This window comes from Peromyscus leucopus, chromosome 8a (assembly GCF_004664715.2).
Source record: "Peromyscus leucopus breed LL Stock chromosome 8a, UCI_PerLeu_2.1, whole genome shotgun sequence".
In the NCBI taxonomy this organism is placed as follows: domain Eukaryota; kingdom Metazoa; phylum Chordata; class Mammalia; order Rodentia; family Cricetidae; genus Peromyscus; species Peromyscus leucopus.
Genome location: NC_051085.1, coordinates 31,160,254 through 31,173,121, shown reverse-complemented (window position 1 = coordinate 31,173,121; position 12,868 = coordinate 31,160,254).

The window sequence follows — 12,868 nt, the reverse complement described above, 5'->3', positions numbered from 1 at the left end:
CAAAGCAAGGGCAAAAAGCCCCCAACCCTTATCAGCCTAGCCAAACACATGCATAGGCTAGCTGCCTACTCAAGACCTCAAAAGGGGGTCTTGGGCCCACCCTGACCCTATTTCTACTACTGCTGCTTGTGTTGTTGCAGCTGCTGTGTGCTCCGTGATGGGGGAGCCAGGGCTACCTTTGCAATCGTTGTACCACCTTAATCCAGTACACACCTCACTTAAGGTATCTTACTTGTTGTGGAGATGAATTATAAAGTCAAAGCTGAAGAAGTGCCTGGAAACATAAGGCTAGGGTCTGGCTCCTCTGTCGTGGAAAGGACCTTGAACCCCACCAACAGTGTGCAAACAAGGAGTCAGGCCTAAACGGAGACATTTGTCAACATTCTTACATCATCTCAAAGCATCATCCAGCTTGACATTTTTGTTTTTGTTTTTGAGCAAGGGTGTTAGTGTGTGCCTTGGGTTAGCCTGGAACCTACTATGTAGTTCCTGCCTCATAGTAACAATCCTCCTGCCTCAGCTTCCCAAGTGCTAGGTTTATAAGTAGGAACCACCACACCCAACTGAGCTTAACTCTTTAAATTATTTCCTTGTTGTTCTTATTTCAGGGGCAAAGCAGTACATTTAAAACCTAACATTTTTGTTGAGTCCAAGCTGAATTATAATATGCATGGAATATAGATGATCAGAAAACAGTAAAAGAACAAAAGTCGGGGAGTATTGATTCATCACAATGCTCTCTTCAACTTGCATGAGACTCGAAGCTTAATTGTTCTAAAGAAAGAGTCACTCTTTGAAATAGAAAGTATTTTAATTATCACATATATGGTTACAACTGTTCTTATACTTGCCCCTCAAAAGCAATCTCATGATGATGTTTATGTATTTGATAGTAAGTATAATGGTTTCTTATGTGCTTGTTTTGAGTCCTTATAGTATTTCCCAAAGCTTCTAAAAGCAGTTTGTAAATGCTACTATATTGCCCAAATTTTCTGTCATTAGGATAATCAGGAAAAAAAAGATACTCTATACTAACTGCCTCACTTAAAAGGTCAACTCAAGCCAGGAATGACATCATACACCTGTCCTCTTGGTGCTTGGGAAGTAGAGTCAGGAGGATCTGAAGTCCAAGGTCATCCTCGGCTACAGAGAAACCCTGTCTCCAAACACCAAAAAAAAAAAAAAAAAAAAAAAAAAAAAGGAACAACAAAAAAAAAAAAACCACAACCCTACTTCAACTGTATTTCACCCTAAGCAGATTTTCACCAGAACTTCTGTCACACACACACACACACACACCCCTTCCTGAGTCACAGGAATATCTGTGTGGCATCTATTTTCCATGAGTGCTTGTGGGTCTTCAAAGTGTTTTCATGCTTCTGTTCCTCACACTTCCGCAGACGATCAGACTATGTTAGACACCACATAGAAATTCAAACAGGGCCATGTTTGCTCAGTGGAGGCTGCATGGTGGTGGAGCCACCCCCAGGCTCCCATGGTAGTGATGGAAGGCCGTGTCAGGCCAGGCCAGGAGGCCGATTGCAGCACCTGCAGCTGCCAGCTTGAAGAAAAATCCGGGCTTTGGGTTGGCTAGATCCCGGGAGCAGAGGGAACTGGCTGCGTTTCACAGATGGAGCAAAGGATTTCTAGGTACAGGTGGTGGAAGCAAATTGCTTGTCAAGACATTTACTTCAGAGAGAGTCCAGCCATGTAGAACTGCCACTGTGCCACCAGGGCCCAGAGCTGCTGGCCCAAATCTTCAGGGCTCACAGGCAGGCTTCAGGAATGACAGCCAGTACTACCCAACAGCAAGCACATCCCTCTAGGGGGAGGCTGGAGGCAGACAGCGGGGTTAGCGCCACCCCTTCACGCTGCCACTGAAACCATCAGTCAAACGAGGGGCAGAAAGGAATTGGAATAAGAGAAAGTGGGGGGACTGAAGACATGCACAGTGGGGTGCAGAGGAGGAGGACAGGGAAGAAAACATCCATTCAAAGCCAAGATCTTTTTTTCATCCTTGGTTAACAGAGGAGAGGTAGACAACAAGCACAAGACTGTGTTCTGACTCTCTCTGTTAGTTTTACTGCAAGCTTGATTCACTCAGATCCCCGGGAAAACCTTTCCCATCTCTCAGAGATCTCTGTCTGTCTGTCTTTCTCTTTCTCTTTCTCTTTCTCTCTCTCTCTCTCTTTCTCTCTCTCTCTCTCTCTCTCTCTCTCACACACACACACACACACACACACACACACACACACACACACACACACTTCTCAGTGTCTGTCTTGTCAATGAAAAAGCTGCACTGGACCTGGGAAATGACCTCCTTTCTTACCACTTTGGCTCCTGTATAAAACCCAAATTTTCCCAGACAGCCAGGCAAGGTCACTCTCAAGGTCAAGGTCAATTCTAAGTCAGTCCCTCATGGGGAGAAGAACCCCATCTCCCTCCTGGGTCACCGTTTCCAACCTGTTGGGTCGTTGAGGCCATGGGACAGAGAAATTGCGGTATCACCATTGGCCCCTCCTTGCACCTTGAGGGCAGGCTGATTCTCAGCACCAGGGATCCACAACCATATGGCAGTGCCAAAGAAGGCCCCCAGGCCAACTGCAGCGGCTACAAGTACTATCTGTAAGGAAAATAAAGCTTCAAATCAGATAGAGTGGGGGGGGGGGCAAGTTTGATAATAAAACGCTCAATGAATGCATGTTTCGTTTGAAAGAAGATGGCAGTGTGCTAAATTTGGGGAGACGTTCAACATCAGGAAACTCTGTGGTGTCAGGACGAGACCCCTCGGGAGAGGTGATGGAAGTGAGTTTCGACAGACATTTCAGAACCGCGTGGAAAGAGAAGACCCCAAACAGCAAAACTCGAGGTACCGGGAGACAGACTGATTGGCTCTTCCAGGGTACATGGTGGCTATGCAATGCCGAAATAAACCTGGTGAGTGTGTATGCAGGCAAGGCCGCTACTTTCCCAGCAAAAGCAGAAGATGACCAGATGTATCTCATGTCCTTAAGGAAGTCTGGCTTTAGAGCCCAGGACCCCCCCCCCCATCCCCCAGGAGTTCGTGCTGGCCAAGTGCTCAGATAACAAACATATGCCATCACCCCCAGGGTGTGTGGTGCTGGGGGTCCAGTGCAGAGCTTCTTGCGTGCTAGGCAAGCACTCTAGCTATGTTCCCAGGCCCTGAAATCTTCTGTCCTAGGGAAACAGACGGCCGTGCTGGGCATCGCTGGGCTACAACGGCATTTTGATGCCCACGGACCTGGGCCTGCAGATAGAGTTAGACACTTGGCAAGCACACCACCCTGAGTTCAGACAGAAGGCACATCTGTGCCTCATTGATAGCGTAATAACCTGCATTACAGTGTGGGCCAAGAACACCTGTGCAGGGCTCGCATGTCAGCCCAAGGCGACCATTCTGATGGAGGTGACATTAACAGCCTTCATTAAAACCGATGACTGTGACGTTGTCCGGGAGTGTGGCTGCGGTAAGGCCTGCCCGAGTTGCTGGGACAGGCCCTTAGTTTGGGAGTTCATAACTTGATCATGGAAATACACTCTGTCTTGAATGAGAATCTGTAAAGGAAACTCTCATGGGATAAAGAGAGTTTACCTTTGGGGACTATAAAAATGCTACATTTATCCAGTCCCCCTGGGTATGACACTCTCCAGATTACTGAGGGCTTTATTGTCTCCATGTCTATCTGGGTAGTAGAAACAGCCTATCTGAAGGTAGAAGATTCATTTCTGGCTGGCCCGGGGGAAAAGTTGGAAGTCTTAACTTTCTGTATGTAGGGGCTGCCAAGAGTTCTCTTGTGGTAGGATGCCTGCCAATCAGCCCTGCATCCCACCTTACCTGCATGCTTTAGACTCAACCCATTTAAAATGAGGAAGCCAGAAAGTCTTGTGTTTCACCTGGGATCTAATGAGGTTAAATGTGAATGGAGGTCGCTTTCAACACAGCACCTCTCTCTGGTAAAAAGGAAGCAGGATGGCTCATATTTACTGGCAATAGTCTAAAAGGATGCTGTCTTTTGTTTTGACTCACAAACACACCAGAGCTGGCCAGTGTGTTCCTGACCTCAGTTTAGCAGGTTAATAATACTAGATGATCTATAAATTAAGTCCCAATTTTAAATGTAGAATAAGCTGTTGTGCCTTTAAAAAAAAAATAGGAGGGAGAAGGAGTAGGTCCACAGAACAAGGCTTAAAAAAAATACATGCAGATTTTATAATTTCAGCTTTTTCTAGCATGTGTCATTTGGTTAGAGAATGCTCATTATTGTCTTCTACATTCTCTGCTCCTTTCTCCACACACCACAGGAAGTACATTAAGGCACAGGTCATGCTGCTTCTCTGTTTAAAATTCTCCAGTGCCTTCTTACCGGGTTTCAGGTAAAAATCCACCCTGCTTGCCATTGTGGTGACAGTCCAAGGTGGTTGCTCAAGAGCCCGAGGCCCCCTGTCCCACCTCCTCTTCCTTCCTCTGTACCCCATTATACTTGACTCTCCCCAGCATCTCACTATACAAACATCTCCCACCCCCACATTTTAAAATCTGTTTGCCTGCAATGCCTTCCTTCCACACCCAGAAAGACTTGTCGTTCAAAACCCTGTCCTCTACAAAGTAAGTGTTGTCTCCCACCCTCGCCACCATTCTCTCTGAGGACGTCTTATGTCAAGTTTAATGAGAACTGGGGCTGGGGGCGTAATTCCATTGGTAGAGGGCGCGTCTAACATACAGGAAGCCCTGGATTTGATCTCTAGAACCTCGGGAAGCCAGAAATGGTGGCGCGCAGCTATAATCCCAACAAGGGATAAAGGTAGGGGGAACTGGAAGTTCAAGGTCACCTTCAGCAAGTTTGATGCTAGCCTGACACATGAGACCCTGACTAAAAACACAAGCGAAATGCAGTTTAATAATTGCTGTTTTACTAATCTGCTTTCATACCCATTCATACCCATTGGTCTGAATGCATATTGAAAACATGCTACAAGAGGGTAGGGGGAACCTATGTCACCATTGTATGCAAGTGTCTCGCACGAGTCAAATACTTGTGATATCTGTGGATAAATTGAGCTTTGCACATAAGCTTACCCATTAGTAGTCAATATTCTCTGTCTTAACATAACCTCCATTTTGCAGAAAATGACAGATTCCCATACCCAGGGACAGTGTGATAAATTGGGAGGAGGGAGAGACTGTTCTTTTACATCTTTCTCCCTCTTTGGAGTGCCATAAGATCATATCAAATCCCATGTTCTTCCCGCCTTTTGAACTCAGAACCCAAACATTGTTGCTTGATTGACTTTAGGCCCTCAACACTGATATAATAACAAGAGGTAAATTCATACGTGAAAAGCCCTAGAAAACCAGATCCTCAGCGCTATGTTGGAGGATCTCTGGGTGCTGCTATTGTTTGGTTTTACTTTGTTATTTTTTTTAATTGGGTTTTGGGGATGGAACTTGAGTCCTCAGTGTCTCTGAGGCAAGCACTATACTGACGGAGTCATCTCCCCAGCCGAAGATCATTAAAATAATACACACAGAGCACCTACTGCTAGCTGCCACTAGTATTGTTTCTAATAGCGATTCTGATGTTAAAAGGATGCACCACCCAAGGCCTGGGCTTCTTTTATTTGTTGACTCTTAAGGGAAGACTGGACAGGTAAAGAGGCAGGAAGGAACAAATGAGCAGAGAGAGTCGTGAGAAATGAATTCTATGATTCTGCTTAGCACATGACATCCAAGCAAGTAACTTCCCTGCTCCAAGCTTTACTTTGCTGATCTATAAAGGAATGATACAGAGGCAGGTGGATCTCTATGAGTTCCAGGTCAGCCTGGTCTACATATCTAGCTCTATGCCAAATGGGGCTATATAGTAAGACCCTGTCTCAAATAAACAGACTTTACCCCACCTCCACCCAGGTGGTCAGGACTCAAAAGAGATATTCCTGAATTCCTTTGTCTATCCTTTATAATCCATAAACTGCCCTTCCATGTGCTCAGTCAATTGGCTGCTGCTTCAAATGAGCCAGTGGCTCTTAGCCTAGCTGTACCTAAAAATCACATGGGAAAGTAAAATCTCCAAATGTCCCAGACCATTCCCTAGACTAAGATAGTGTGTTTGCTCAGTAGGGCTTTTTGAAGATTTTATTTTATGTGTGTGTGAGGATATATAGATATATGTAAGTAAGTGTATGTGCACATGTGTATACCGATGCCCAGGCATCCTTTGGAGTTAGAGTTACAGGCAATTGTGAGCTGCTCGATGGGATGCTAGGATTCTAATTTACCTCATGCAGGACCCTTAACCATTGAACTAACCTCCAGAACCCTTGGTACTTTTTTTTTAAGTTCCCATGTCTAGTCAATATTAGCAATTAAGGAATTAATTAGGAATGCTAGTTCATATCTAACAAATCCCAGAACCCAGGAGGACAGTGAATTTGAGCCAAGCTGGTCTACACAGTGAATTCTAGACCAATCTAGTTTATATAATGAGACCCTGCTTCAAAAAATAAAAGGTAAGACTATTTCTCCCACTCCCAGCTTTTTTTAGTTGCCCAAAGTTCTCTGTGTAGGGTTGAGGCCTCGAGGGCTTTTCCACATCCACTTTGAAATGCCCATTATTGTCATCCTTGTTTAGCTCATGTTTGGGGCAGTCGTGCTGGTGAGACTTCATGGATGTAGCTTCCAATGTTACTTGGAGACACCATCTCACAGCAAACTCCTTGACCTTCTGACTTTTAGTCTTTAAACCCCATCTTCCAAGACGTTCCTTAAGCCTTTTGTGTGGGAATGTTTTGTAGATGTGTCCATGGGGACTGGGAATTGGATATCCAATACCAAACAGTCAGACCTGAAAACTACATACAAGTAACATTATGACTGAGCAGGCTATGTTTAGGAATGTATATGTATACACAAATACATATATGCATGTGATCAATGAAAAAAAAGAGGTCTTGAATTGGAAAGAGAGCAAGGAGGGATATAGGGAAGGGTTTAGAGGAAGGAATTATGTTTAATTATTCTTACAATTATGTTACAATTATATTATAATCTCAAAAATGAATAACAGTAAAAGAAATAAAAAGTACATAAAAAATTTAAAGCCATGAAATAAAATGTCTTGAACTTGCCCAATGGTGAGAAACTTTGAGTCCCACCATACCTTGTAATCAGCCTGCCAAGGGAGCAAGGCTGGGAGCCAGCAAATTCTTAGCATCCTTAGTTCACTATCAGCAGCCAGTGCTGAGAACTGAGGTATTAAAGCATCTCTGGAGAGTGGGAAGGGATATTCTGTGAAGTCCCCACACATAAATCACCCCAAGCCCACATGGAACCCCATGAATGCCAAGAACAGAAGGCCCGTGGGTGTTGAGCAACTGTGTGAACAGTGAGTAAACAGCTAGTTGTTTCTTTCTCTTTGTGGAAGAATCATCTCCAACCACTTTCAAGTTAGGGAAACCTTGATTGATGTCAAAGGATTTCAACGTTGTGAAATTCTTTCTTCAAAAAACATATTGGAACAGCACGAAACGCATTGGGAGAATCCTTTCATTTGGGAGGAAATGTTTGAATTGTGAAATAAAATACTACACTTGGCTTTTCAGAGTGCATACAGCGGGGACTGACCTGCACGTGAAGCAGACATAACTGTATTTTTATTCTTGTTCCTCCAAAAAGTATATTTTGCAAGGTTCTATACAACTTCCAGCATTACTTTCCTTTTTTATTTTTTTATCTGTCTGCATGTATGCCAGATCTCATTATGGATGGTTGTGAGCCACCCTGTGGGTGCTGGGAATTGAACTCAGGACCTCTGGAAGAACAGCTAATGCTCTTAACTACTGAGCCATCTCTCCAGCCCCCCAGCATTACTTTTCACGCTTGTGAGAAAGTTAGACAGATGAGATTAATTGTGAATTATGTACAGACAAGCTGTGAGATCACAGACAAGCAGTAAATATATGAAGGAAAAAAAAAACAGTTAAGCAGATGCTGAAATCTAGGTTTCAGAACTTGACTCGAAGCCTGTACCGCACCCGACATCTCTAAACCTCCTCCTTACCAGGGCATCAATTCCATGAGAACAGTTGATCTCTCTGAGATCCTAAAAAGCTGCCTGAAGGAACCCCATCCCCTCTAGGCCCACATCCACCTGCCTGGCCTATGTCGTTAACCTTCCTTTTTCCCTCCCTCTCACTTCCTGCCTTGTTTGAAGTCTGTCTTACTTGGTCCAAGCTTTGAGTTATAAACATCGTCGGTATCGAGAGACTCTCTTCTTCTGTGCTCTTTAAGAAGAAAGATGCTGGAAATTGATTTTAATAAATCTAAAAGTTGGGGGATTTGCATTTGCTTTGTGCTGGCTTTGAGCGAGTTACTCCCTTCTGAACTTTGCCAGATTCTGCACCTGGGAGCCGTGGTCTTGGCCGTCTGCATTTTATCTTTGGAAACTATTGCAGCTCGCTGTGTGTAAAAAGTGCTTGTGTTGGTGTCTGCAATCTTCATTTGTAGTATCTCCTGCTACTTTTCTGTTTCATTGTTTCAGAGCTGGGAATCAAACACAAGGCCTCATACATTTGAGGCAGATGCTCTACCACTAAGCTGTGTCTACAGTGGCCCTTTTACTTTGAAAGAAAATCAAATATGGCCTACCTATGTGATATGAAATAACATGTTGCTTCCTTGGTTCATATTTGGAGAAAAGGGTTTTTTTGTTGTTGTTGTTTTGTTTTGTTTTTTCGAGACAGGGTTTCTCTGTGTAGCTTTGCGCCTTTCCTGGAACTCACTTGGTAGACCAGGCAGGCCTCGAACTCACAGAGATTCGCCTGCCTCTGCCTCCTGAGTGCTGGGATTAAAGGCATGCGCCACCACCGCCTGGCTGGAAAAAAGTTTTTAAGAAGATGTATTATAGGTTCCTGGAGTCATATGCTACATGCTTTGTAGATACAGAGCTGAGGAGCCATGTCTCTTCTGGACTAATGCAGAGCACACCTGGAACAGAATCATTCCAGGTGTGTATCCTCTCCTCATCTACTCTATTTATGGTGATTTTCATTGTGCTCTTTTGAATTATTTCAGTCTTACTTTGGGCTTAATATAATTTCATAAATGCATGTGTACTTTGATCACATAAAATTAAATAACTAGAACAAGTGAGATGGTCCATGGCTAAAGGTGCCTGATAACTTTAGTGAGTGAGTGTGTGTGTGTGTGTGTGTGTGTGTGTGTGTGTGTGTGTGTGTGTGTGTGCTGAGACAAGCTCACTATGTAGTTGTGGCTGGCCTGGAACTCCCCATGTAGACTAGACTGGCCTGGAACTCAGAGATCACCTGCCCCTGCCTCTTGGATGCTGAAAATAAAGGCACGCATCACCATACCCAGCCCTGAGAACCTGTTGTTGATCCCTGGACATTACACAGTAATAGAAACAATTCCCAACTCCCCAAAGTTGTCTTCTGATTTCCATGCACGCACGCGCGCACACACACACACCACAGTTTTTCATTTTAAAAGAAAAGCCAAATAACTAAATGAATGAATGACTACTAAAGAATTCCCCATGGTCAGCCTACTCGTGGAGTTTGTCTCTTTCATCCCACCATCCTCTAGCCCTAAAATGCCTTGATGTGTGTGTGGTGAGTATCTGGGGCAGAGTAGGATACAAGATGCACTGTAAAATCAGGTTTTGGAGGACGCTAGTTGCATCTGGGGGACGAGGGCCGCCAGAGCAAAGTACTAGTGTGGTGGCTTACACAGTTGATTGCCTGAATGCTGTGGAGTCTGGAAGCCCAAGATGAAGGTGATGATGGGGATGGCTCCCTCTGAGGTCTGAGAGGGAAGGGTCAGTTCCGGCTCCCACCTTGGCTTGGGGATATCTCATAGTGCTCTCCATACATAAGTTATCTGTGACAACGTTTTCCCTTGTTATAAGAACACCATTCGAATTGGCTTAGGCCATATCCTGGTCACGTCCTTCTAATTTCATTACATCCTTAAAAAATCCTTCCTCCAAATGAGGTCACATTCCAAGCTAGATAAAGAGACTAAGGCTTTCTTATGGGGATTTGGGGATGGGGTGGGACAGTTTGACCCAACATCAGCGGTATATATGTTCATTTTGAAGAATATTCCTATAGTATCAAGCCATGGCCAGGAAATGAAAGCAGGTGCATGGAAAGAAAATGTAATGGTAACATTGTTGCTAACGGGATGTTACTGACATATAGATGCTCCTTCAGAAGGGTGAGAAGGTGTCTCTTTTGACTGTGGGGAAAAAAAGCATCTCAGGGGAGGGCTGTGGATCTTTGCCTGGTGTAAAATCAGGACCACTAAGGGCTCTACGCTGGTAGACACTGCTTTTATGAGCATAGCTACTTGTGCTCCTGAGACCCAAATTCAAAACCAAACACAACATCCCACAGGCAGCCAAGTTTCTCTTTTGGATGTTAGAGGAAGATGAATAGACCATCGCTTTCTTTGTATAGACGAGGAAACAGGTGGGAAACAGGTGTGCTGGGTAGTTTTTGTCTACTTGACCCTAACTAGAGTCACTTGGCAAGAGGGAGACTTTGCTTGATGACTAGCGGCCTTCAGATTGGCTTGTGGGCATGACCAGGAAGTATCTTCTCAATTGATAATTGATGTAGGAGTGCCCAGCCCTCTATGGACTGTGAGATCTCGGCAAGGAGGCCTGAGTTACATAAGAAAGGTAGCTGACCCAGCAGCAGGGGAAATGGACCAACAGGCCACATTCCTTTATGTTCCTCTACGGTCTCTGGTTCCCACCTCCAAGTTCCTCTTTGAGCGCCTGCCCTGGCTGCCCTCAATAATGGACTATCACCTGTAAGTTGAAATAGCACACACATGCACTCAAGTTGCTTTTGGTCAGTGTTTTGTCACAGCAACAGAAAGGAAGTGCCACGGTCAGGGCTCCAAGGCCAGCTAGAACTACCCTAGAATTAACTACCCTAGCATTTGGATTTCCTGACTCATAAGCCAGGGGTCATTCCCCAACACTCTGCCTTCCACCTTACCTCCATTTATTAAAATTATCCGCTTAGATTACCAACATCTCAGCCATTTCCATGCAAAAACAATGTTTTAAATAAACCAGTCCTAATTACTTAGTTAATATATTGTTGATGCCTGTGAGCAAGATCAGAATTTAGAAATTACACCTTTGGAAATAGTTTCTCTAATATCCTATCCACCCAAAGAAAATCTAGGATCCTAGTCTTTATGAAGTTGTAAGTATCCTTATACTTGTTTTTCTCATTATAGATGCAAGCTCCAAGGGGGGAGGCTTTGGGAAGTAAGCCAGTGGCAGTTAGAAAGAAAAGTTTTGAGGCTGGAGAGATGGCTCAGAGGTTAAGAGCACTGACTGCTCTTCCAGAGGTCCTGAGTTCAATTCCCAGCAACCACATGGTGGCTCACAACCATCTGTAATGAGATCTGGTGCCCTCTCCTGGTCATACATGCTATATACAAAATAAATAAATAAATAAATCTTTTTTTAAAAAAAAGAAAGAAAAGTTCACCCTCTGGCCCACCTGGGCTTAGCTAATATGCCATCACTGATATTTGAGGTTTGGGCTTTAGAAATAATCTGTTGAATTCAGTCTCTGTACAAATAGACAAACTGACTCTGAGGGTGGTTTGTTTAGGTCCATTCCTTTAAAGAGAGATGCAGGGAGACATCCCTTTCTGTCCTAGCCAGAACTCTCAATACCCCTTATACTACTGCTTGATAACCCAGAAATGGTGGAATATGTCTGTAAGCCCAGAACTAGGGAGGGACAGGCAGGAGGATCAGGAGTTCAAGGTCATCTTCAGCTACATGCAAGTTCAAGGCAAGCTTGGGCTCTGTGAGACCTTGTCAAAAGAGTAAGCAAATAGAAAAAATAAAAAGCAAGTAATACCAATTGGTGATTATTTTCACACATCCCTAAGTAAGTTTGATTGGCAGTTTGGGTCTTTCCCCTTGAAGACAGAATTCACAGCTCTAAGGGTCTTTGGTAACTTGGCACACAGATCTATCATGTCACATTTGCAATACTAAGGAACAAAATTATTTTCTATTCATATATTAGCACTAGTGTGTTATGGAATATTAATTTAAGATATGTTGCGACTGGGCGGTGGTGGTACACGCCTTTAATCCCAGCACTCCGGAGGCAAAGGCAGGCGGATCTTTGTGAGTTCGAGGCCAGCCTGGTCTACAGAGCGAGATCCAAGAAAGGCACAAAACTACACAGAGAAACCCTGTCTCAAAAAACCAAAAAAAAAAAAAAAAAAAAAAAAAAAAGATATGTTGCATTTGGTTATGCTGTGGAATAGTTGTTTAATGATGTAAAGACGTGTTGCATTCTTTTATGTCTCATTTGTTTAACTCTGTGAAGCTGTGTTTCTTTGCCTGCCTGAAACACCTGATTGGTCTAATAAAGAGCTGAATGGCCAATATCAAGGCAGCAGAGAGAACTAGGTAGGATTGGCAGGCAGAGAGAATACATAGAAGGAGAAAAAGGAGCAAAAGAGGACCAAGAAAAGGAGGAGAGGTGGATGCGAGGGGCCAGCCACCCAGCCACCCCGCCAGACACAGAATAAGAAGAAAGAAGGAAAGAAAAGATATACAGAAATAGAAAAGGGTAAAAGTCCAGAGACAAAAGGTAGAGGGGGTAATCTGAGTTAAGAAAAGCTGGCTAGAAACAAGCCAAGCTAAGGCCGGGCATGCATAAGCAAGAATAAGACTCCATGTGATTTATTTGGGAGCTGGGTAGCGGGCCCCCAAAGAGTAAAAAGAACAAAGAGTTTAAAAAAAAAAAACTACATTAGTGTGTGTGTTGCACTTGTGTG